This window comes from Haemaphysalis longicornis, unplaced genomic scaffold (assembly GCF_048455015.1).
Source record: "Haemaphysalis longicornis isolate Haplotype H1 unplaced genomic scaffold, Haemaphysalis longicornis Haplotype H1 scaffold_6, whole genome shotgun sequence".
In the NCBI taxonomy this organism is placed as follows: Eukaryota; Metazoa; Arthropoda; class Arachnida; order Ixodida; family Ixodidae; genus Haemaphysalis; species Haemaphysalis longicornis.
In genome coordinates, this window is record NW_027526407.1 from 168,412,338 (window position 1) to 168,440,080 (window position 27,743).

The window sequence follows — 27,743 nt, forward strand, 5'->3', positions numbered from 1 at the left end:
TATGGTCTTGCGTTGACATTGGGCACCGGAAATTTGTTATTGGCGTTTGTTACCGTACACCTTCATATCCCCCAACGTTTGTCTCTGAACTACACGATGCCTTGAATATTGTTTCTACACGACACCTCAATGCTCCTATATTCCTTGTGGGTGATTTTAACTTCCCACATAATTTTTGGTCTTCGGAAACCCCCGCATCCAAACAACCTTCATCTCAAACAACTGAATTTCTGAATCTTTGTTATTATTTTCCTTTTCCCAGCTCGTGTCTGAACCGACTAGAACTACGCAAAAGACCGCTAACATACTGAATTTGAAATTAACTACACACGCTAATTTTGCTTTCCCGATTTCATATTTACCCGGTCTGAGCGACGACGCGCTCCTTTCAATAATTATAAACGTTCCACTAAGCAAGGCTACGATCTCAACTAAGCAAATTTGCGACTACTCAAGAGCTGACTTCGAAACTATTAACAATGAACTAGCTTGCTTTCTGGACATTTTCTTATGGCATTTTGGTACGCGTACCGTTGAAGAAAACTGGAACCTATTTAAAAATAAAGTTCACGAACTAACTAATAAATACATCCCTCTGCACACAATAAATTCTAACCCGGAGGGGCTTTGGTACAACAAGCAGTTATACAGGCTATCTAATCGAAAAAAGCGCGGCTATCGTCTGGCTAAAAAATCCCCGAGTGATTACCGACGGAACACATACACAGCCGCCAACAAAGCATACATTGCAGCAGTGAAACTTGCCAAATCACACTTTCTTCAGCACACCCTTCCTTCTATGCTTATTAACGACCCTAAAAAAATTGGGCGTGTGCTCCCTCCTTCTAAAACAAATAGTATTACAATGACTGGGCCAGATGGTTCCATCATACCCAGTAGCGAATGTTCTTCCCTACTGAATGCAGTTTTTTGCCAGAACTTTGTTGTTTCTTTTAACCCCTCACTACCTGAACTTCAGAACTGTAATTATCCATCCATGGGCCCCATTGTTACTGACCCAGGTGGTGTAAGTAAAATTATCGAGCCATAGAAGCCCTCATCGAGCCCCGGTGTTGACCATATTATTACGAAGTTCTAAAAAACACTGTTGTGTATTCCTTAATTATTTTGTGCAAAATATTTCAGCAGACCCTCGACACGAGCATCTTGCCTGCGGACTGGGAAGTCGGGAAGCTGATGCCACTCCATAAGTCCGGAAACAAACACGCGCCTAGCAATTTTCGACCCATATCGCTAACAAGTATTCCATGCAAAATTCTTGAACATGTATTTTTTCCCATTTGGTCACATTTCTTGAATTTAACTTGTTCTTCTCACCCGCGCAACATGGTTTTCGCAAAACGTTCTCATGCGAGACCAAATTGCTTTCATTAACCCACAAGCTGTACTTAATTTTAGATCGCTGCTCGTCCGCTGATTGTATTTTCCTCGACTTCTCGAATCCTTTTGACAAAGTGTCTCACAAACTACTCCTTTACAAACTAAGCAAGTTAAATCTAGATCTTAAATTGTTTTCATGGATTGAATATTTCCTTTCTAATCGTTTCCAGTTCGTAACAGCCAATAACTATAAATCTTCACCCAGTTCTGTTCATTCAGGTGTACCCCAGGGTTCTGTCTGGGGACCACTTTCGTTTTTAATATACGTTAATGATCTACCTAGCTGTGTTCTCTCTAAAATTCACTTGTTTGCAGATGACTGTGTTATTTTTCGAGAAATTACCAACAATAACGACCTTACGGCACTGCAATCGGACATTAACTCAATTTCTAACTTGTGTGAGCAATGGTTAATGGACCTTAATAATACTAAGTGCAAAGTCTTACGCATTTCAAGAACAGCCCCTTCGACTGCTTCCTATTATCTTAACAACACTCTTCTTGAACCTGTAACGTCGTACCGATACCTGGGAATTCACATCAAAACTGATCTTACCTGGTCGCTTCATAATAATACCGTTATTATAATGCCAATCGCATGCTTGGCTACCTTCGCCGCAACTTCTTTTCTGCACCTACCTCTTTAAAAACACTTCTGTACAAATCATTGGTTTGTTCTAAACTCGAATATGCATCATTCATTTGGGACCCGAGCCATGAGTGATATCACTTGAGCTCGTGCAGAACAACGCAGCACGCTTCATTCTCGGCAATTTCATCGTGCGGCAAGTGTCACGTCCATGAAAAACTTTCTTCAATTACGCACTCTAACTTCACGCCGCAAACCCTTTCGCCTGTGCCTCTTTGACAAAATTTACTAGCATTATTCGACCCTATGAAGTGAGTTAATTACTCCTTCTACATATATTTCTTCGCGTATTGACCACCGACACAAAGTAGGAACAATATCATGTAACACCAACGCCTTCTTTCAGTCATTTATTACTCGGACGTCACAAGATTGGAACCGCCTTCCCGGACTGACCGCCGCAATCGAAAACAACCATCTGTTTCGTGCAGCACAAGCTAACATTGTATGATTAGGGCCCATCTAGGATTGTACTTACCTGCTTACTACTTTTCCTGCTGCGTTCTAGTTTTGTGTATAAACTTTGTAACCCACTCTCCTCTCAAATGCCTCTCGGCCTTGAGGGTACAAATAAATAAATTAATTAATAATTAAATATAGTGATTCGGATAATGTTAAGTGAGCCTACCTAATTCGAATTACACCGATGATCACTGGTGCTCTCAAAAAACACATGCACGGGATGCGTAGCACCTACTAGTCTTTTATGGAAAAGGGCCACTCATTAGGCGTGCTTGTAATTATCACAGCGAATCCTGAGCCCAGTTACTTCTTTCGACGTACGTGGAAACTAAACGGGTACGCTGGAGTTTATAGGTTTTTATTTCGCACGTCCGATTTCTGTGTACACATAATGACCCACTTTGTAGGTGTACGCTAAAATATTTTATATCGGCACTTCCAAATGCGGGGTTTGAATACTGGCGCACAGGTTTCTATTTAGGTGATGGAGTGTGTATTCAATTGTACCATTTGATGACCAGCACTGGTTCCTAAACTGAAATCTGGAATAATAATGCAAACTTGTGGACATATTGGGCAAGCCTAGCAATGGGTTTGTTTATTGACGCTCTGTTTTTGCCGCCGGCCTGCACCGGGCTGTGTTATCTGTGTTATGCGTGGACCAAGTGAAGCGCGTGTTCTATTCTTTAGGCCGCACGTTTTAAAGCAAAGCTTTCTACCTCTACCCCCCAAAGGTTCTTTCGTGACCGTTGGTGTCACCAGAAAACTCCATCGAAGAAATAAAAGAATTTCCTGCACCACCAAGAATCGAACCTGGAACTAACAGAGAAACAAAGCAAGAGCCCGTTGTCTTACCGATTAAGCTACGAGCCCACGCGCAGTCGGGGAAGACAAGTGGTGCACTCACCAAGCACATCTAGGGGTATAACCCCTGCATTCTTGCTAAAGGCCACGCGAAAGTGATTAAAGGAAGCGCACACCAACCCATGGCATCTCACTTCTAGAACGCCAATGGGCCTGTGGCTTCCAGTGTTCAGGTAAAAATCTTAGCTCCTTGTCGTCCCCCCTCACGCCAATCGATAACTCAAGGAACACATTCAAATACCAAGCCATCACTCAAAGCCCCAGCATCAAGATCCTGGGCCTCCATCTTTAGGCCAACACCAAGAGTGACGTATCCTTGCAGCGCCTCAAACACACCATCAATAAATCATACACATGATCAGGCGAGTTGCCAACAAGAAGTGAGGCCTCAAGAAATCCAATACCGTTCGATTAGTGCAAGCTTTTGCCCTGTCGAGAATCACTTACATCAACCCCGTGTCCTCTTCTTGGCAAGGAGGACATAAACATGCCTTATATAATGATTAGAAAGGTGATTGAGCAAGCCATTGGTCTTCCAATGAGTGCGTCCACAGAGACCCTGCTTAGCACGGGGCTCTACAACACGGTGGAAGAGCTTATAGAGGGTCATATTTCTATCCTGAAGCTCCGAATGAGCAGAAGTGCGGCGGGTCGCCTTATCTTTCACGAGGTTCGCTGGGCATCACAGAATGTCACTCCGCTTGATGTACTCCTGGACGTTTTCGCGACAAGAAACAAAGATGTTCCCTTTGCTTAGAAATATGACCCCTGAGACTACACGGGTCGCCGAAAAGCACGGGCTCAAGCGCTCAACACCACCCTCGGTGGGGATTATGCAGTTAGCTACACAGACACCTCCAAACATCGAGGGCAGCAGTACGCCATCATCGTGGCTAGTTTCAGAACCAACCTCCTTGCTTGTGCCTCACTGAAGACCGAAGACATGACGGAAGCAGAAGAGGCAGTCATCGCCTTGGAACTCACTCAACCATGGGTTCGTAAGGTAGTCACCACTTCCCAACAAGCCTACAGGAATTACCTGTTGAGTTTGGTGTCCCGATCCGTACTGCGTGTGCTAAAAAAACCACTCCCCAAATGGTTCCATTCAGCTCATCTGGATGCCCGCTCATGCTTCCATGGAAGGCAACGAATACGTCCAACAAGCCGTACTTTTAGCCCCCCCCCCCCCTGCTATGAAGTTGCATGATGACGGTCACCCGCTTTTCTCAATCAGGGACGTAACCCAGCATTATCGCCTTCTGAGACAGACCCTACCTTCGCCTTACCCTGACCTTTCCGTAGAACAACCTAACCTACGCCTCATACAATTCGGCTCATTCCCACACCCGACGCGTCTTCACTTAATGCACCCGAATCGCTACGACGCTGAATGTAAACTTTGCTCAGAAGTAGGAACACTCTGGCACATAATCGGGGTGTGCGACTTTAGCCCTGAGCACCCTCCTCTCTTTCCGTCAACTACCGAACAAGAGCCAAGGGAGATGCTGCTGTCCGGCCCCTCTCTGCCTACCCAACTTCAGCTGGTAGAGAGAGCACACGTGGCGCGGACTGAATATGGGCTACAGTGAAGGAGGAACCCCTCCCCTGGACCACACTCTGGGCCATTCAGGAATCTGAATAGAAGCATTTCCTCCTTCTGCCTCTCCTGCTCCTCCTGCTGATCCTGCTCCGTCTCTGCCGCTGATCTCGTCGCCTCCGTTCGCGACGGCAGAGACGGAGAAGTGAGATCGTCTAATACCGGGTTTGAGCTTTAATTTCGTGAAAGCCTTTTCCACTCATGTGCTATACCAATACAACTCAACCAACCAATGTTCATGCTTCATGCATTAATTTAACCTTACCAAGAATATCTGCTTGAAGGAGTAGAGGGTAAGGGTATGCAAATTTAATTTCACTTCTCTGTGGTTTCAATATTTCTAGAGTGAAGTGAGTGAATTATGTGACGTCGCATTAGTAAGCAATGCGGGTGCCGTTCACAGCTTTGCTTTCCAAACACATTCACAGAGTGGATTGGCGTTAATTTTTTATCTCATTTGATAGGGAGCGTGTTTCGAACTAACGTCACCAGCCTACAATAATCGTGTTTGATCTACAGTGTTCTGGATGCAATTCGTCGGTTTGAGAACAACTCGCGCCAAGAGATAAATGCCCGCTGAGCATACTCTGCGCCATTTCTTTCGCCGACCCGGGCCTGCGCACGTCACTGTATTCATTGCTGCTTCACCACCTTTGTGTTTTTTTGTGTTTAAGGAGCACAATTTTGTTACAATCAACCTGTTTTTCCTTCTAGCCAACGGCGTCCTCTTTTGGCTTCATGACAATATATAGGTGCTATATGCATCTGTCCACGTCACATCGCAATAAATCACACAGCGGTAATATAAATACATTTTAAATTTTCTTTGAAATTTTTGCTTTTGTTGTACTTAAGTTTTATGATTCACTAGAAAACTCCGGCTTTCAAGAAGACGCGTCAGTCTCCACCCCCATTTTTGTTGTAACAGTGCCCCGCCTGGTGGCGCCCTTCTAAAGCAGTCGTGCCATGCTTTGAAGACACATGTGAGCCCTGTGGAAAATTTCATCAACCAACCATAAAGATTCATTGCTGGAAAGGTTGATTGCGTTTGATGGTCGCCTCAGAAAGCTTGATGTACGTAAGAAACTGTAATGAAACTGCTGGAAGGGGACGCTGGACCCGCCGCGGTGGCTCAGTGGCTAAGGCGTTGGACTGCTGAGCACGAAATCGCGGGTTCGATTTCCGGTCGCGGCGGCCGCTTTTCTGATGCAGGCGAAAAGCAAAAATGCCCGTGTGTACGAGATTTCGGCGCACGTCAAAGATCCCAAGGTGGACAAAATTAATCCGGAGCACTCCACTACGGCGCGCCTCATCGCCTGCATTGCGTCGGCGCGCTAAACCCTATAATCAATCAATCGAGACGTTGAAAAGTGCTGGCAGGCATGCTGGCATGCCTGCCAGTACTTTTCAGCGTCTTTCAGCCCCTTCCTCCATGCTGGCTTGCTTACGGCGCATTGGTGGCAGGTGTTGGCGTGACGGCAAGCTTGACTGCTGAATCGATGATGGAAATGCCTTTTCTGAATGAATGACCGCAGAAAGCCAAAATTGATACCAGAGCGAAGTGCTTGTAATAACAGAAGCATAGCGGTGGCATTGACCCTTGCGAGAAAATTACAGACGCTGCCTTTTTTAGAAGGTGTTGCCGAAAACTTAATAGGCACGCTGCGCAATGACGGCATATGCTGGCGTGACAGCAAGCTTGACTGCTGTATGGATGATGGAAAAGCATTTTCCGAACGAATGCTGGCAGCTAGCCAAAATCCATTCGATACCGAAGGACTGATATAATAACAGAAACATAGCAGTGGCATTGGGAATTTCGAGAAAAAAAACAATAACTGCCTTTTTGATAAGGTGCCGCTGAAAACTTAGCATATTAGAGAAAAACTACTTTGATTAGCGCTTCTTGTTTTTAAGCCAGAACTTGAAGAGCTGGTATTAAACTGTATGCCATTTATTCGCCGATCTTGGTGTAAGGGTGGCAGTGCCGACCCTTACGTTGAAAACATGGGCAGCTTTTTTTCGCTGTGACAGGGTCAAACCGTACGTGTTCATTTTCGCTGTGCTGAGCCCGCGGGCAGAACCGTTCCTGGCATCGCTTAAATTGTACGCGGAAGACTACGGGTCTAGCGCTTCGCCGATCTGCCTTAGTTGTAATCAGCTCCCTTGAGACATATCCAACCACGGTATTATTACACAACATAATTTTCATTCCAGGCGCGCATGGCATTTCACTTATAGCTACGTTGGCTTTCGTCGGGGAGAACGGGGATGTGCGATATCTCTTTTAGGTTGAGGTAGCTGGCTACACGGCTCAAGTTGAGCCTCGTTTTGGAGACCGGTGCGTGCCCAAGAAGCGGTATGACTGCCGGATTGGGTTATATACGAGAAGCAGTAAACATAACTCACAATATTTGCGCATTCATTGGCGATTGAGTTTGAGAAACCAAATTAATGCCGCTTGTGGTGAGAAGCCCCTTCAGTTTCTGGCGGTGGTGCAGTGGTAACGCTCTCGCTTTTTGTTGCAAGGGTTGGTGGTTCGATCCTCAGTCGGTCTTTTTTTTTTCGCCGACAGCACGATATAATTTTTCTTTAAATGGAAAATGTGCCTGTTATTGGTGGTTTTTAACCAAAAGTGGTTTCTCCCCAAGTGATGTCAGAGGTTTATTCCACAACTTGCTCATATAGAGGATAGCCCAACAAACTCAACTTTTTGCTGGGTATGGCAACCTGATCTTTCTATTTACATTGCTTTATGTGTCTATGTTCAAGCCATAATTTTGTTCGGCGCATTTTGTTCACTTCGCGACTTGTATGAACTGCGCTGCGAGAAAACAAAGGCCGAAACCGAAACCCAAACCCCGGCCTCAGTACTCCACTGCTGCATCCAGCAACATCGCCACGCCATCACGCAATCGTCTTTCCCTCCTCCTGGCCGCCGAGCCGGTGTAGTTGTACACACTTGTCGAGTGCTTTGTTGTGGGTATTTTGAAGAGATTGAATTATTGTTTCGACGAAGATATGCCGCCTGTGATTTAGGGTGACTAGTCTACTTTTCACACTTTAATTGTGTATTTAACAAGGCAGGGCTGTTCCGTTTCGTGTTAGACGTTTGCGTCGCCGCTTAGCCCTAATGTTTTTTGAAAGCCACTGATTTTGAGGGTTACGTAGATTACCCTTTCGACCGGGGGAGTAGCAAAAGTAGGGCTGTTTCATTTACAGTCTTGTACTCACCGCAGATTCCCTGAAAGCAGTCAGTCATTCGATTTTCCTGTGTATCCTTGTGGCTTCGAGGAATCCTCGGACTCCCGCGGAATATCTGGGGTGAATTCGAGTCTGTAAATCGAAGAGCCCTAGTGTTTGGGCCGTTTGTAGGCTTTTTGTTGAGCGAAGTAGGATCATACTGCTACGTTGGCTAAACGGTCTGTTGCTTGCAACAACCGATCGCCAATACGCACGGTCGACCGCTCCAGGTTGAGTTCGCAACAGTTGTTTTTTTTTGTGGGGGAAGTTTTTAAGGAATTGCGATATTGTACTTCGCATCATTTGTCGTTCCTAGACTGGAGTGGTACGCTTTAGGTAACTTTTAGCCGAAGCACATAAGAGTCTACACTACACTGCCGGGATTGTCATTTTTCAAACCGGTCACTCAGTAAAGTGCACTAGTACAAACAAGGCTCTCGGCGTTCAGATTGAGGGTACGATGGCTGAAATTGGCGTCACACTCGAAAGCCCCGCATGTCGAGTGAATGTTTGAGTGTTCCAATCGCTCGATAATCGCATATATGTTTGTACATGTGTATCAGTAGCACCAAAAACGTATATTCAACCCTAATTTGCTACCACGTCGAAACTACATGCGTAACGTGCGTCTGGTGCAGAGGTATAAGCAATGCTGGCCGCACATGGGGAGTGTTTAGGCACTGCGTAAATGTCGATTTGGTATATGGTTGCTTCAGATTTGTTTGATGGTAAATTATAAAACACTGAGAATTTTTGTGTGCATCTTGCAAGCATAGCTCATTTTGCATAATTTAACACTATGCCATGGCTGCCGTCCTTCCTTGAGAGAGCGGGCAGCAAAGTGGAAGGAACCGTAGCAGACGCCGAAGAGCTGTATCCGGCTCTGACGCTCATTCAGCTTGTTTTGATTGATTCCTGCCATGCCAATCGTGGCGCTCCGCGAAGCGCTGCCCGGCGCTGGTTGTTACCTCTAACAGTTGGCGCACTTGTACATCTGGTGCGACATACCTTACTTTGCGTATACATTACCATTTCTGTGTCTCTTTTTATCTATTTATTTTTTTGTTATCATGATACTGCTTCAAGTTGATCCAAGCTAACTTTATTTCGAAGTCAGGGGCTTGCCCTGTCGTCCTTCTGGTCTTTTTTGTCGTACTGTTAACAACATCAGAATAGCGTAGCAACAATACCCATTCCGCACTTTGCTAATTATTTTATTTACACTGTTTTACTGTCAACTTGTAAGTTAAGAGCTATAGAAACGAGCTCTAGTGCATCTGATGCGCACTACCGGTGCCTGACAGAGAAATTGAAATTAATTTCTTCCGTACAAAATCTCTGCACAGTACTAAGGATTGCAAGAATATTTACGCCAGTACATTCGTTACCTTCTCTCCGCTGGCAGCCTGACACGAGGTATTCACATTATATGAAAGTCATCGAAGCATTTGCAGCTACTCTGCCTCTTAAAACTATGCCTGTCCGCCCAATCTCCTTTATTCACTGAATATTTAAGCACTTCTAGCCTTGGGGGTACCCCACAATTTTGCGCTGTCAAAATAGGCCAACGGAAAAAACTCGTCTAAGGGAAAACGCGAAAGCGTCCGGGTCTCCAAACCGGTGCACGGTAGATTATAAGGTGGCTGAAATAATACAGCCCTGAGCCCTCTAGTACAGCGCACCCTAAACTCAGGTTAGGCTCGGTCGCGGTACAATTCCGAAGTTGGATTTTTTCCTGGTAAATCGCTTTTGAAGAGAAGTCATTTTAGTGTCCGAATTGCCAATACTTGGGTTGTTGGTTCATTGAAATCACGGCTGTGATTTAAGGAGATTGACCGAGACGTCACAATAAAGGTGAGGGACGCATTGACAGAAGGGCGTGGGTTAGGACGTGGTTAACTTATCTCAGGTAATAAAACCCAAAGGCATCCGGCGGCAACAGTAGCGCCGAGTTAAATATTTTCTTAATTGTCAATTCAACAATGTTAAGCCCAAATAGTGCACAGGCAAGCGCGCGCCCGACATCAAAGTTCGTTGCGCTGAAAGAAAGGCAGCGAGTGTTATGTGTTCGCCCTTTTTTTCTAACACACAGGAGCGGTTTACACTTACAAAATAGACTACCAGCGAACTTCTGGGCGCTTTCTGCTGTACGCAAACACAAAAGATAAGGCTTAGCCAGACTTCAATCTCTATGCAGCACAAACAATTTGTAAGTTTATTCCAGATGTTCCCGAATGCTCAAACCTTCTGTGCAGGGATTGATTGCTTTTAGCGCAGTACTTTGGCCGGTTGGATTTTTCACGCTTGTTTTTTTTGCGGTTATTTTTTGTTTCTGTTCTAGTGGAGCCGCGAGTTGTCGGTCAATGCTTTTGTTGTTTATTCTACTGAGCCGGTTATTACCTTAATAAACATGATCCAAGTCACCTTGAAAACGTAGCCAAAAGAAACGAGAATCGCACCCGCAAGCGGGAGCATATAATCTTTATCTTTTATTGATTTCAGTGCACGACATTTTGACCGTTATTCCACTTATTTCTTTATAGGATCCTACGTCAAGGTTTCTTCGTTTTATAGTTATTTTAGGATCGCTAGTTCTATTCAATTTACTTAGTAAGTACAATATTTGTGGCGCTACATCTTCTCTGCGACGGTATAAGACAGACAAAACGTAAAAAGTTTCGTTAAGAACACGTTTTTGTAGATAGCTACTCAATTGTTCAGTGCAACTAGTGATCCTACTTGTCTCGGTAAGTGGCAGAAAAAATATTTCATACTTTTTGTTGTGCTGCTCCCTGTTTTTTTTCTATTCTGTTCTAGTATATTCTATTACATTTTATAGCAGGCCTTCTAGCCCTATGAAGGCCAGATATCTGCGGTCACAAAATTTTCATATACATAACGTACTATCACAGAATATCTATAGAGTGAAGGCAATTAAGCGTGCGAAGCAGAGTGAGCATGGTCGCCATTGCTAAATCTTGCAAAGGGTATCTGTTTGTGATTATTTGTTATAGGCATTGAGTTTAGGACAAAGAACGTTAATTAGAATGTTAAAATTTCCCTACGTCATGCGCGTGGTCGTAGTGACTCCGGACCGCTGATTGATGCGTCGTCCTTTTGCAATCCGAGTTTACGACACGTAATTTTTGCAATAATGTAGTTTTAAGCAGTTATGGTCGCATTACCGAATGGTCGAAGTGCCCGAATGTCCAACAACGAATATACAGCATTTAAATAACAAAAACCAATGAACAAGTGAATCCTCCTCCGGATACGTTTAACACCGGATTTAGCCTGTTTACCACCCTACTTAGAAGAAAGTTGTAAGAGGCAACAGCATAAATATATTAAGCTTTGCATTCATTTCCAACAGAAATTCATTCGAATAAAAATCCTGCATGCGAAATCATACATCGTTCACTGGGCTTCTGGGCATACGAAATTAATGTATGACCTAAGAGCGGCCCAGAACGTTTCATTAAATAAAGAGTTTCAGAATTGAAGTGGTTGACTGAATTTTTCACTTCTGGATTCGTGTTTTTGAAACATTTTATTGCTGGATCCTGGTGCGGCCAATGTCTGGCCTGGGCTTGAATAACACTAAACACAATTCATCTCCCAATTTTGATAAATGACGCATTGGGCACGTTGCCAGCGTCGTAATAGATTTATTTTCATTTTTCTCTGATTGCGTCTTCCGGAACAAAAACAAATAGAAGGCAACAACGGTCGTATTGATCCTCAATGGTCGTACTATGGTGAAAAGGTTTGTTACTCGGAAATGAACGCCAGCTGAAGTTGAGTTTGCAAACTACCCACGTGATTTTCATGGAGTAAATTCTTACCACGGGCCTAATGTATTGTATTGTATGAAGTTTTTGATGTATTTTATGTACCTCCTACATTGTCTGTGACGATGCTAGAGCTGTTTTGCTTAGCATTTTTGTATTGTTGCCACTCCTGCCTTGGCCTAAATATTGGCCTGCAGTACCAATAAATAAAAAAAAATGTACTGAGCGAGAAAACAGGAAACAGAGAACCTTCACCCATAGGTAAACATTTCGTCTCCTTCGCAATTCATGCATTATTTATTATTTCGCCTTCTTTGATGTGTCGCCTATTTCGAAATTTAAATTGGACGGTTCTTTAATCAGCTTGGTTTTAGAGTTCGCCCAAAGAAGCTTTTGACATTTTCTTATCGAGCATTCCTCCCCTGCCGTTCCGCGCAACACTTATGCTATTCACGCGACGAGCAAGCGTTACCGATTGGCGCTCAAAAGTTGACATGCGGCTAGTGAGGCCAATGTTCCAACATTATCAAGTTGCACACGTACCTTTAAACGCAAATCAGTAAGGCAAAAAGAATTGTTTAAATAATCGAACAAAAGTTATAGAGTCTTGGACAAGCATGAGCCTTCAGTAGGATTGTGTGGGAACGTCCTGCAGTAGAGATGGTTTCACATACTGATTTTACACAACGTACTGTTATAACCCTTCAATAGAATAAAAATGAACAACGCTGGAACAAGGTTTAGAGGGAATACGTATACTAAACAAAAGACAAAACTACAAACACGAAGTACAAGTGCGACAAAATGAAACATTGCTGATCCATTAGGCATGTCCTCCTGTCGGCAAAAAAAGGTGTTCACTTGCAGCAGACCTCGCAAACGTATCAAAACACGTCATCCGAACGCTAATTGAACAATGCGGGGACACACCATGATCGTATGCCAATCTCATATTTTGTTTCAATTCTGAGAATCACCCAAAGTGACTCATGTCGTAGAGGTACATATTTTAAGTTACAGACCTTTTATTCCATTTCCCCAAAATATTTTAAAGAACAAAAGCACTCGAACCCCTCTCACACTACAAAGCTGCTGGCGAAATGCCAGCGCTTTTGCTTTTTTTCAGCTCAACGCACGCAAAAATGCTTCATGTGAGACATTTTGATTTGGCAACAAAGTTCCAAGTACATTTTCTTTTTTTTAATCTTTTCTTTCAATTTCTCTCTTTCTTCTTTTGTTCCTGCCTAGTGTGTTTTCAGTTTGCTTCCTTTGAAATATATTATACAGTGAACCCTCGATAAACGAAACTTCAAGGGACCGAAAAAGTTATTTCCGTTTTAGAAGAATTCCGTTTAGAGATATATGTGTGAAAGTGCACATTTGTGTGCGTACACACTCAATACCATTTCATGGAACTCTAAGCACAAGAAGGTGCATGTAGCTGATAGTTTTTTTCTTCAGAAAGCAAGAAAACTACAAACGGTTTACGCGCCGAAGTTACAAAGTTGATTTAGCAATAATGAGTAGCTCTGCACTGCAAACTGCATCAATTATTTTTTTAGTCCTTGAAACTGCATCTTTAAAGGTTTTAACTTTGCGACTGCTTAGGAGCCACTGAATTTAGAAGACGGCAACGCGGTAATGGAGTGCAAATAGCGTCACGATGGTACGAACGAGGCGGCAGGATCTGAGGCCTGTAACCTCGACGTCTTGAATTGAGACGAATGACCGGAACAAGAACTGCAATGTGGCATTCCTTTCGCTAACACGGCAGACCGCTAACGAGAAGAGGCTTTCGAGACAAACGAACCTAAACAAAACATGGAGGAAGGCAAAAAAGAAAAACGAAACTGCCCGAAAGTGAAAAAGCTGATTCTCATGCCAAAGGGTTTTACAAGTTCCGTTTTTGTTTCCGTTTACACGGTGACGCTGAAATTCTAGTTCGGATTACAGAGAGATTCTTTTTACCTTATCTGAATACAAAAAGAACCAACATACAAGGCTACTGTTCGGGTTAAGCGGCAATTCTGTTTAAGCGATTACCGCTTATCGAGATTCTACTGTACGTTAAAATATATATATATATGCAATTTTAAGCAGATATTGCAAAGCTGATATATAATGGAGTGGGTGTCGTTTCTGGCCGTTGTACTAAAATTTCGTTAAAGAAATGAAACCTTCGTAGAAATATTGATATGTTCCGACTATCTCAGTGAGACGCTAAATATACTCTTGGTGTTCAGAATAGAAAGCAATGTTTACCCCATTCACACTTAATTAAAAAGCCTAAGGGCTCCTCTCTCCAAGAAATCTGCTCTTGATGTCGTTTTAAGAAAGCGAAAAAGACCCCCACTGTAAAAAATTTAAAAATACAATAAACATCAATGGTAGATTCAGCTGGGTTCCCCGAATCATGGCAGAAGGTGCCTCAGCCTTGCTACGTTAGCACGATGCCGGGGTGTAGCAAGTTAGCACGATGCCTACGAAACTAACATAATATTTCGTGCAACACGTTATTTTTACGTCTCGACAATAAAATAGGTACCCAGAAATTACAAAAAAACTGGATTCCGTAAAAGCTCCGGTGTGAAGGCTCTGTAGTCTGCCCATGAAAATTTTTCGGCTTTAAAACGAATAAATGGAAGCACAAAAGAAAGGCAAGCGCAATGTACCCGTGATAACTTCTTTGGTAAGTTTGGTAAGGACAAGCCGCAATGATGTGGACTACCTAGAATATAGGCGGGGTTAAAGGAATCGACAATTTTTTGTCGTGTTCTTGCAAGTGTGACAATGACCGCCACAATTCCCGAATGTTTCTTGAAGGCGAAACACTACTAACGAAGAGGTGTGCGCAAGGTCGACATTTCCTTTTCTCCCTTCTAAACCTCGCAGTTAGTACAGGACCGGGGTAATTGAAGAATAATGAGGGAGACCTTTGCCCTGCATTGGGCGTAGATAGGCGGTGGTGATGATGATGATGATGAAAAGGCGTGTTGACTTGAAGGCTCTTTGCCTTGCATTGAAGTCATGGGCCATCGGCACTAAAAACTCTGGGATCTGCTTAACGGCCAGTAAACGAGCAGGCTGAGATGAAAAGCAACAAACTTTTATGTTCACACAATCACTGCCTGGTTTGATTCGCTCGTTTCGATAACGCTGGAAGAGACTGCTTAGAATAAAATACATGTGGGCGCATGATAGGTATTGGCTTGGGTGGAAGATGTGCAAATGAAGCCAAAATGGCATCCCACCAGCACTCCAAGGGCAAAACAAAACATATTATAATGTCGAGTGCTGAGCGAAGATTTTTGGAATGAGGAGTTGTAGGAAGCCAAGTTTTCGATTTGTCGCATCCTGCGCTAACACCATCAAAGGTCAAGCACGAAGGTCACGGTAATTTGCTCATCTCAACAGCACACACATTCCCAAGCCATACCGGAGATAAAAAGTCTATTGCTAAAATAGGTTGTATTGCTCACCCCTCATTAAAAGCAAGGCAAGCCTTGTGGAGGGAGCTCTGTAAAAGAGCCCTAGTCAATACGTTGATAAGAGAGCTCAAAAGCGGGTCGGAATTTGCAAAATGTTGATATATGAGGAGCTTTAACGTAACAGAATGGTACATTGCGACATTATAAGTGCACTCCCACCACAACGACTAGAGGCGTCGAACGAACTGAAACGCTGCGTTCTTTTTACGGACCATTTTTTGGAGAGATTTATAAATAGAGCAGCAGTGTGCACGGAATCAGCGGACAAAACTCAGGACCACTGGACCACTGCAAACAGCTGGAATGACTACAGACAATAAATACAACACCATTAGATGAAATACCATTAGTTACCTGAGAAAACTGATCACGCTCGTAACAATACGCATAGAAAAACGCAGACAAACGAACGAAAATATTTAACGTTACCGATCTGTGCCGCAGAGGGCTATGCCGCGACCACCAGCGGGAGTCGGCAGATTCTCTCACCTTCATGCACCAAATATATGTTTTTCTCTTTCCCTCAATAGTAAACCACCGCAAAATTGTGTTGTCGTTACCAACTAGAAAGCACAAACTCGTTCAAGGCTAATTGTGCCATCTTCTCTGAGACCTACACGAAAGCGCTCACAAAGTCTGTAACAAAGATCTCTTTTGCACTGTACAAACCTTCAAGCCAAGATTACCATATAGCTGCTTTACTAACCTGTGATCTTCTGCAATTGCACTTTTTTCTCGCACAAGGAGGCCGTTACAGCGCAGCACAAACGACTTTGCTAACGAGACAGTGCCTAAACCCCCGTAAGAAGGGAAGGCATACGCTGAATGCTTTCTTTACTCTTCAGCAACTCCGGACTCAAAGAAAAATTCCTCTAATGAAGTGCTTAGCTAGTCTGTCAAAGGCTTACTATCAGGGGTGAACACGTGTAAATGTGGCAGAGGCTACCAAAGTAGAAGAAATGCCAAAGCTGGGCACTCAGGTATAAAAAGATGCGGCTTTGAGCATATATGTTCAGGTATACGCCTTGGCGCCTGCTACCTAAAGAAAATGATTGAAACCATCGCGCTGCTCTCTCGTAATAGTAGCTTTGAAACTCTTGTACTTTTTCGACGTATAGGAAGAAGCCTTTTCTTTCCCTCGGACAATTAAGTTTTTACGCGCAATTTGACTCTTCGCCTTATTTTTTCCAAACAGTGAAAATTGAGCATCCTCATGAATTTTTATAAAGAGAAGGATTAGGTTGCGCATAAAGAGAAAAATCGGGTCTCGTGAGTAGCCTCATTTAGAAAACACTATGCACCGTGAAAATAAAAAAAATGGCACCTGTTATGGGAAGTGACATTAAGGACGTGCAGTCGAGTGCAACACACCTCAGTACTGCTCTGTCTATGCATCACGGTAAACATAGTTTTTTGAGAGGTTTCAAATATCAAAAAAAGTTGCAGAGAAGAGAAAAAAATCTTGTGTAGTCTCATTCGAGATACATACTTTGCACGGGAAACAAATATGGCGTCCCCTAGCAACACTTCACTGCCATGTCTAGATTGACCTGCGCTGCTTCAGAGCTACCATATAACAGGTTCGTATAAGGAAACATAGAAAAAACATAAAACTGGCTCCAATCTACGCTGTAAAGGGTGTTGGAAAGCAAAGCTGGAAACGACACTCACAACAATTGGCCATGCAACTTCAAATGAATTTCCACACGTGGCTACCTGAAATTCGCGGGGGTGGCGTCCCGAACGCAGCAGCCGCGTCGACCACGGCCGGCCAAGAGCGTCGGACGCCACCTCGTCATTCTGGCCGTGTGTCGGCAGAAAAAGAACAGAAAGGAGCGTCATTCAGCGGGTGAGACAGAAAAACCTAGACATTCTGATGTGCTAGCTCGGGGCTATACCACCTCGCTACACGAGGGCGGACGCCAAACGAATTCGGCATGTCAGCTTAGTGAGAACCATTCATACATATTTATATTATTATTATAGTAATCTTGAGAATTACAGAAAAGCTAAGGGAACTCTTATAATCGCTATTTGTCAGAACCAGTTGCCCCCTTCGCCTTTTGTAACACCTGTAAAACAAACCGAACTGGTGATGTCAGGGGAAACCTAGGTGCGCAATGTCCCATACTGCCTGTTTCAGTCAAAACACGGCGAAGACGTCGAAGTGGATGGGTCCTGGAGCAGGCTAACCTGTGGCAGCCATGTATATACTGTTTTTAGATCCTTAACACCGTGCCATTGTTAGTCTCATTTTTCTCCCTCGTGAACCTGGCTTCTTCTCCGATGGCGTCCATGTCGAGGATTGGCTTAAGGGTGTATGATTGCGTCAGTGCCCACAGCAGTTGGGACCCTACGGTCACGCTGGCCAACGCTGAATATTACTTAATCGTGTCACCAGAGGCCAACAAAGACCAAGCACAAGATCACCAGCTGGAACGTTTGCAAGGCCTGATTGCGAGAAATATTTGGCCAACCAGATGGACGTCTGCTGGCGGCAAACAAGGAACTGACGACGCGTTCACAAGCAAACACCGGTTCTTATGTGTCCTATATTTAGGACGTGCTGGCCATCTGCATAAAGGCGGACATGCAGATGACAGAAGCCGACAAAGTAGGCGTTGCTGAAACGAATCGTGGATGACGCCGTTCACTGCTGCTCTGCAAAAACTTCACCTACGCTATTTTCAAAAAATGCCAGAAGTTTCAGCAGGCCGAAAGCTGCCGTATCGCAACTCCGTACACTCGACCGCCGAACACTACTCCGACATTTTCGTGCGAAGACACTGTACCTTCTCGGCGACATTTTCAGTCTGATGTTGGCTGAGATACTCCTGAGTGTCTGACACGCATTATACGACGCGAGCTCCCGGCAATGGCACCAGCCTCCCTATTTCAGCCCGCATCAGAGAGAAACCACCCATATATCTCAATTGTACAAGCCGTGGTACGTCAGGAAAACAAATGGGCCCATCTCCCCGCGAGGGGGACTCGAGTAAATGCGTCGTTTAGGGGGTGGGTGTATTGCGTTAACGTTTAGTGTTTGGGAAGTTGGTGGTAGTGAATGCGTTGTATCAGCAGCTTCTTGACGTAGTTTGAATGAGTCAAGGATATAAGGCGCGTTCGTAGCCTTTGATTCTGTGTCGGTTTTGTGGCGAAATGGGAAGAGCACCATGTATCTCGCGTTCAGCCCACAGGTAGTGAATGCCTTGTATCAGCATCTGCTTGACGTAGCCAATGATTCAAGGATATAAGGCGCGTTCGTAGCTTTTGATTCTGTGTCGGCTTTGTGGCGCAGTGGGAAGAGCACCATGTACCTTGCGTTCCGCCCGCAGGGTCGTGGGATCGAAACCAGGCGCCGATAACTACTATTTTTTTATAGTGTAGGGGGAGGGATGCGGACAACGTCGAGGGAGAACAGATGACAGTGCGAGTTAAAGAAATGCTCTGCATTTAAAACTTGGGCATGCGCTCTGTCTGCGCTATGAACCATCCAAGCAGCCGCGAAACCCTTTTCCCCTACGACAAGCCGAAATGCGTATCGCCGTTAAGTTACAGAAACCCAGCTGAATAAAAGATACGCGACGACATGCCAAATTGCTTTGACGGCCATCGGGTTGACCATGTTGCTAGATACTGCCAAAGCCGTCATATTCGGCCTACCCGCAACCCCTGCCCAAATTTAAAGTACGCTAACGATGCCAACTGTTCCTTCTCGGCTCGACGCCAGCCACACGATTCCACCCGAAATTCGACCTCCCGCCTAAACCCCTCACAGTCCCCGCAACGTCGCCAGTCGCTCTCGCCGCCGTCTCGCCGCACGTCCTCTACGACCCCTGACGCCACTTCGCCGGAAAACTGAGAGATGAAGCGCATGGAGGTGACGTTGCATTATCGACCAGGCCACAAAATCCTCTACTGATGTTATCTGCAAGGCAAATGCTTATTTACAAGTAAGAAACGCAGAATAATCCATTTACATATAATTTGTAAGGCAGATCCCAGCAGGCAGCTAGGTTGGTGTGCTCGTGCATATGCTAGTCCAGCAGAGCGTCCTCTTCTTCCTTGACGGCTATCTATGCTGGTCGCACAACCATGGCAGATACCCACTTTGGGGAAATGCGCCCTTTACCTGTCGAGCCCCTGCACCGAGCCACTTCTTTGTCGTCTTCTTCGTCACCTGACTGAAGCAGTATGATACATTGCCCAGCTATGTGTCCCATGACATCATTCACCAATATAGAAAAAGGAGTCCCATTCGTGGCAAGCTGTGCGCGATAAGGTAATGTTTGTTTAGCGCCCGGATATCTGTATGTTGTCTCCACATTTGGTTGTAGTGTCCTGAAAACAAATCTTTAACGTATCTTTGCCGCACAACCACGTAATTTTGTAGTGTCCGGGTAACCCAGGAGGTTCTGTCGAACAAAAAAAATAATGCAGCCGCTTGAAGAAGGCCCGCAATCGAGGCGAAGCTGTGCTTAACAGGCCCAAAACAACCGTAGCTAAAGCAGACGACAACCCGCCGCGGTGGCTCAGTGGCTAAGGCATTGCGCTGCTGAGCACGAGGTCGCGGGTTCGATTCCCGGCCGCGGCGGCCGCTTTTCTGATGGAGGCGAAAAGCAAAAACGCCCGTGTGTACGAGATTTCGGCGCACGTTAAAGATCCCCAGGTGGCCAAAATTTATTCGGAGCCCTCCACTACGGCGCGCCTCATCGCCTGCGTTGCGTCGGCGCGTTAAACCACACAATCAATGAATCAATCAAAGCAGACGACAAATCCGCGTCGTGCAGGTGCGGCCGCCGGCGTGAGCACGCGGAGAAGGCTGAGAAAATTCGCCGCGCCATCTACACTGTGCTCCATGAGTGAAACCCGCCCTTTCCTCAGCAGCCACGTTGGGAGTTTGGGAAGCGCGCTATCTTTGATTCGCGTTCAAAAGAGCGCCAGTCTCCCGCAGCAGAACACCCAGGAACTACAAAAATGTGCTGCACTTAAAACCTCGCAGTGTTAAGAAATCTCACTTGACGCGCACTTTCCAATGATCGCTGCGGCCCACGCGAAAATAGGAGAAAAGACTGCTGATACTTCGAAGCGTTATCTAGTGACAACAACATCAACAACAACATCATCGTAATGCATAAGAAAGGTGACATAAAGGACAAAAAACATTCCGATCAGATTACTGTCAGTCGTCTACGAGGTATTTACCGAGGTAATGGCTAACAGAATGTCTGCCACCTTGGATTTCAGTCAACCTAAAGAACTAGCGGGGTTCCGTAAAGGCTATTCAACAATGGACGATATTCACACGATCAATCAGGTGATAGGCAAGTGGGCTGAGTATCATGAACCCATACATATAGCCTTCATAGAGTGTGAGAAAGCATTTGATTCGGCCGAAACGTCAGCAGTCATTCAGGCATTGTGGAACTAGGGCGTAGACGATAATTATATAAGAATACTAGAAGATATTTACAACGGGCCCACAGCTACCGTCATCCTCCATAAGGAGAGCAGTAAAATACCTATAACGAAGGGCGTCTGGCAAGGAGACACATTGTCGTTAATGTTATTCACAGCCTGTTCACAAGAAGTATTCAGAACGTTGGATTGGGAACAGGTGAGAGTACAGGTTAATGGAGAGTACCTCAGCAACCTTAGATTTTCTGATGACGTTGCCTTGCTAAGCAACTCGGGGGACGAATTACAAAGCATGCTTAACGCACTGGACAAACCGAGTAGAACCGTGGGCTTGAAAAGTATTATGCAGAGAACCACAGTAATGATCAAACACCTCGGAACATCACAGCGGTTTGAGATAGGTGGCGAGGCAGTGGAAGTGGTAAGCGAATATATCTACTTAGGACAAGTTTTGACCCCGGAACCCAACCAAGAGGCAGGGGTAATTAGAAGGATAAAAATGGGGTTGAGTACATTCGGCAGGCATTCTCAGAAAATGAATGGCAGCCTACCATTGTCATTAAATAAAGAGTGTATGACAGCTGCACCTTACCAGCACTCACCTACGGGCAGAAACGTGGAGGCTCACTACGAGGGTTCAACATAAATTGAGGACGACTCAGCGAGCATTGAAACGGAAGATTACAGGTGTAACATAAAGGGACAAGAAGACAGCGGAGTCGGTCAGGAAACAAACGGGTGTTGAGGACATATTAGTAGACATTGAGAAGAAGAAATGCACGTGGGCAGGGTATAGTGGGAAGGCAAGAAAACCGTTGGTGATTAAGGGTAAGAGAACGGATCCTTAGAGAAGGCAAGCGTAGGAGGTGTGGCAGAAAGTTAAATGGGCGGGTCAGATGAAGACGTTTGCAGGAAAAAATTGGTCGCAGCTAGCACAGGACCGCGTTAATTGTAGAATAATGGGAGATGCATTTGCCCTACAGTGGGCGTAGATCGGCTGTTTATGGTGATGATTAAAGATAAGCATGCGTAATTAAACACGTGTCAATCTTACGCCCCAAGAACACTCCACGGAGTTTTTCCTGTTTAATTGTACTTACGTCAGGTACGCTTCCTTTTGACATCATAGCTGAATCAATCTACTTTTCTATATCTTGATAAAACGAATTGTTTCATCCTGAGAGAGTCGCCGTTAAAATGTCTGGGAAGCAATTTACCTAGTTATCGGCTTTTTGCTATAGCATTTCCCTGGAGGATTTTGCTTTGCAAAATGACGCAGGTCGGCCAGAAACCTGTCATGATCATGAGAAACATTTACGCACGCGCGTGCGTGTGTGCGTGTGTGCGTGTGTGCGTGTGTGCGTGTGTGCGTTCTCGTGAGCGTGTGTGTGAGTGTGCGCGCGTCCGTGTGCGCGTGTGTGTATGAGTGAGCGTGCGCGTGCGGGTGTGCGGGCATTTGTGTGCGCGTGCGCTTGCTTGACCGTGCGCGTGCGTTCGTGGGTGCTTTGTCCGTGGGCACGTGGGCGCGTTTGTGCGCGTGTTTGCGTGCGTGAGTGCGAGCGTGTGTGTGCGCGCCTGCGCGTGTGCGTGCGCGTGTTCGCGAGTGCGCGTCTGCGCGGGCTCGCGTGTGTGTGTTTGTGTGTGCGTGTGCGTGTGCGTGTGCGTGTCTGTTCGTGTGCGTGTCTGTTCGTGTGCGTGTGGGTGTGTGGGTGTGTCGCGTGTGTGCGTGTGCGTGTCATGACGTCAAAGGAGGGCACCCTTCGGCTGCGTGGGTTGTCAGAAGCATTTGAAACGATCGCACGGCATCGTCGCTTGCCTTTTCGGTAATTTAGCTTGCAGTTTATTGTTCGCACATGACTGCAAGTTTATTTTCTAACTTCCCGTGCTGTTGGTTCAAGTATCTTAGAGCATGTATTTGCTTTAGACGACCGAGAACCACAAAGCAGTGACTGTGGCGTCGTATAGAGGGTTCTGTAAGAATATTTCTGAAATGAGCAACCAGCATAGGGAGTTTTTGTTCCTTATGGTAATATTATGTTCTTTCTGGAGTGTTTGCTGAAACCATTTATACCCAAGATTAGGTGGGGTTTTAAAACAATGTACCAGCGAAACGCACGTAGGTGCACTGCGCCAAAATATAGCGTTCATGCGCTGTAAACATATATAGGCGAGACATATATTGCCTTTACTCGCATAAACCAACAAGCGAACTCTGCTTGTGAATTTCCTTTGTTCCTTCTAGGCAACCCCACCCCCCTTACTCATCCACATACACACCCACACGGGTGCGGGTGCGCGCCATTTGGGCAGCGGCGCTATGGTAGGCACGATCGCTACCTCTTGGATGAGTGGCGTCTTACGACTTGACTTGCATGTATTCTGAAAACACTGTAGCATACTGGTGTCTCCGCAGCTTTATTGGCTCTAGCAGGGCTTGATTTTCGTGTATGCGTTTCGCATTCTGCGGCAATATTGCGGTCACCTAGTTATAATTAACAGACCATTGGGACAAGGCAGTTACATTGTATTTACATTACTTTAGATTCAGATTCAAATTTTTATGTTTCCCCAAAACAATACACCAGGTGAACAATGCTGAGAATCACCAAACGTTGGCCATAATATATCCTGGGCCTGTTTCTGCTTTTCTAGATTTAGGCATTTACCGCGGTAGTCGGATAAAGGGCTTATATTTACTCTTAGCTCCTTCTTTTTTGGTCTCATTGTAATGTATATCAACGACTACCGCTGGAGCACACATGAGGTTCAGCGGCAACACGTGCTTGCCAGGTTATAATATCCAGGCACACGGAATATTGGGCGAAGAGTTAGGCCCCCGCAGTCACTCAAAAATTATGGAACGGTGGTGGTTAAGAGAGGTGTTTTTTCATTCCAGACAAATATTACCTTCTCGTGGCATGTATACTTGCAAAATAAGTTACGTGGTGGTTATTTTGCAAGTATACATGCCAATAAGTTATGTGGTGGTGATGGAAGCGAAAAGCAAAAACGCCCGTGTGTACGAGATTTCGGCGCACGTAAAGATCCCCAGGTGGTCAAAATTAATCCGGAGCCCTCCACTACGGCGCGCCTCATCGCCTGCGTATCGTCGGTGCGTTAAACACTGCAATGAATGAAGTTATGTGGTGGTCTTGGTTCTTTTACTTTGCAGGAATACTGTTTACCTATTAGCGAGAAGACAACTTCTATCAGGATTGATTTGATTGATTGATTGTAGGGTTTAACGCGCCGACGCAACGCAGGCGATGAGGCGCGCCGTAGTGGAGGGCTCCGGATTAATTTTGACCACCTGGGGATCTTTAACGTGCGCCCAAATCTCGTACACACGGGCGTTTTTGCTTTTCGCCTCCATCAGAAAAGCGGCCGCCGCGGCCGGGAATCGAACCCGCGACCTCGTGCTCAGCAGCGCAATTCTATCAGGATTGGCACATTGTTTTAGTTTGGGGAAAAATGGGTTTTTGAACACCGTTCTAGGCTCATCAGGGAAAGAAAACCGTCGCGTTTGACGAAACAGGTATCTCGTGAACAAATGTGGCTTTCTTTCTGGATCCTAAAGAAACCTTTCGGGCCAAAGTACGGCAGTATTCACGATTCTTCTTAAATTTACCTTCTAATGTGAACATTCATGTCTGTCGCATCAACAGAAAGGAAAATCGCATTGGAACGTTTTACAAAGTATCTAACTTAGGGTAGTTTATCCTCTGTCATCAATCACAGACACTTAGGCTGTCGCTACAGTATGTTACAAAACATCCCGGTGTGGTATCATCCTGCTTAGGAATACGGCATGGTAATGCATTCCTCGTTTGTCGTTTGTGCATGCTTTTTGAACATCAAAATATTACAAATGAGTGCTATGAACAACAACAACAACAGCAAGTTTAATTCTTCCTGTCGTTAGCATCTGCAGGAAACACGGGGAAAAGAGCATGGCAGAGGCGGCCGATCCGGGCGAAAGTCCAGGTATGACGTTTTCCGGCCGCTTTTCGCCTCCGCTCTTCTGTCTTTCTGGGTAGCGCGCTCGCGCGCAAAGATGGGTCGGGGCATCAGCGGGGTGCTCCGCTGGCACCGCGACCAAAGAAGAACTTTCCCACCTCCGCATAGGGAATTATCCCGGGCCGAGGCAACGAAGTTCCGGCAACTACAAACGGAGACCGTGCTCACGCCGGCGCTTGCGCGTCACGTGTGCCCGGAACTCTATGAGAGTGCTACGTGTAGCGTCTGTGAACTGGAGACAGCGACGCTCGCCCATATAATGTGGGGATGCAACAGTGCTGTGCGCGATGGGGGGGGGGGCAATGTGCTGTACCCGACGGACACATACCCTCCGGAAGTGCGCGCGTGCGTGGGTTCCGTGGAACTCCAAGAACAGCGACAGGCGATCCAGTGGCTCGAAGACGCCCTGGCGAAGCAAAGGCGAAAGGGGATCTCCAATCCGCCTACCCCTCCCGGCAGCGATGCCAGGGACGGTGGGAAGGACGGAGGAACCCAAGGAGCCGGAGCTAAGCCAGGCCCAAGTCTCCGAGGTCTACGTCCAAGACATTAGGACTCTTACCTAAGTCTACGACAGGGGTGAAACCGAGCCCTGCGTGGCCGGTGTAACCCTGCACGCCGGTTTCGTTCAATAAAGTCTTTTCTTTCTCTCTCTCTCAGGGCATCAGGTGACTTTTGTTTGCTTATTGCTCCGCTTCTATTGGATGTATTGCGAAACTTTTTCGTACACGGGAACTATTCAATGTGTGCTTGCTGCTAGTCTACGTTTCTTTTATTTCTAACACCGCTTCACCTTCCCTTTAAATTAGTGTCATGGCAGCGGATAGCTGCTAGGAAAAAGAAGCCGTGATTGTTTTTCGGTGAACAGAACAGCGCTTACCAGTGCAAAAGGGCGTCCCGGAACGTGGAGACGCTCAAACCGGACTGAAAATGCCGAATCTTGCGTTCACTATGCGATGCTCGCTGACTACGCCCGTCAACGCTGATATCCGTCGAGCAAGGCATCGTGATATGCAACGCAGATTGGTGCTTTTGCATTCATTTAAGCGAAGCGCGCAGATGCCGGAAGTCGCAGAGGGCGGAATGCGATGCTCTCAGCATCGCAGACGCCGCGATGTTGAGAGCATAGAAAGCGGCTCATCGTAACATGGTTTGAAAGCACTTGAGAGGGCCTTTACTTGAAAGAGCGAAGAAGCGCTTGAAGCAGACAGTACTGTGTGCCGCTGTTAGTATCCGGGGAAAATTTTAATGCTCCCTTCAAGATAAAAATGCGATCAAGAGCATTATTTATGCTTCTTTGGCCGATGCAATACAAATATTGCAAGATCAGCCTTTCGTAGGGTGCGTAAAAATGGAAAATGGTTTCACTAGAAAATGAATGTTTTCAATGGGGTTGGTGTGCTCTAAAACGCCAGTTTCTTTTGGGGGCTCATGACGGTTTCTATCCTGTCGGAGTTAATAAATGTAGACGTGCTCCTCACGCCCATGCCATAAGCAACTGGGGGTCCTTAATACAAGGTCTATTAATGTAGTGGAGTATTTGTGGGAACTATTTCTTGGAACGGGGCTTGGTGAAATATTTTACGCCAGAAGCTTCGGTCTTAACGTACAATATTGTAAGATTTATTGCAAAAATAAGACAGCTTTTGAGGTAATAACTAAAGGTAAGAGCAATAGAACGTTGTGTTTATCGTTTCACAATTTGTATCATTTGTTTAATAGCAAGTGCGCCTAAACTCCTAGTTACAGTTCGGGTGCCGATTTCACGTTATCCTAATACGAAGCAATATCATAATGCTTTGAAACGACGTAGTGGATACTGTAATTTTTTTAGTCTGCACATTTTGTGAGAACTACACGTGACCTTCGCGGCGCGAAATCCAGCGTGATGCTCATTTTTTTCGGCTAGAATTTAGTTGTTCGCCTGCTTGCAAGCTAGCAACTATTCACTGGTTAGAAGTTGCTTTCTCAAGCCATCTGAATTTTAAATAAGCTTGTTCTCAACAATAACGATTGATTGTAGGGGTTAACGCGCAGAAGCAACACAGGTGATGAGGCGCGCCGTAGTGGAGGGCTCCTGATTCTTTTGACCACCTGGGGGTATTTAACGTGCGCCGAAATCTTGTGCACACGGGCGTTTTTGCTATTCGCCTCCATCAGAAATGCGGCTGCCACACTCGGGAATTGTACCCCCATCCTCGTGCTCAGCAGCAAAACGCCTAAGCCACTGAGAAACCATGGCGGGTCTCACAAGTAACGCGACGTCTTATCATGGGAATATATTCTCGTATTTCAATAAGACGTATGTCTTCGTCTGGTAAGAAGGTCGTTTAGGCTGCATTCCAGAACTCAATATTTGAGGGGTTGTTACTAGACTGATCGGTTAGATGTAATTAGTGTTGTGCGTTTTCCAGAGCGCCAAGTTTTATTTAAATCTACGATCAAGTTCTTCGTGCCTACAGTAATTTTACAAAGCCGGGTCAATGATTTTGCGATTTTTCCTACCGGGGTCGGCGGTGCTTCAACGCAAACCGAGTGTGTAGCCTTTCTGATTCTTATGTTTTTGCGTATTTAAACGTTATTTCAGAAACAGAAAACCATGCTCAATGAAACGGCAGGTAGGGATGGCTTAGCTGCACCTCAATGCTTTCAGCTTTTAACAGATTGACCCCCTCAGCTTTTCACCTTTTTTTTCCCAAGTGCACGGCTGCTGTGAATTCTTGGGCAAAAAACGGCGAAGCTCCTCGCACGTGCTGTAGCACAAGAAAAGCTAAAGGCTCATTGGAGCAACCTTAGGGATTCGGGAGCATCTCGGC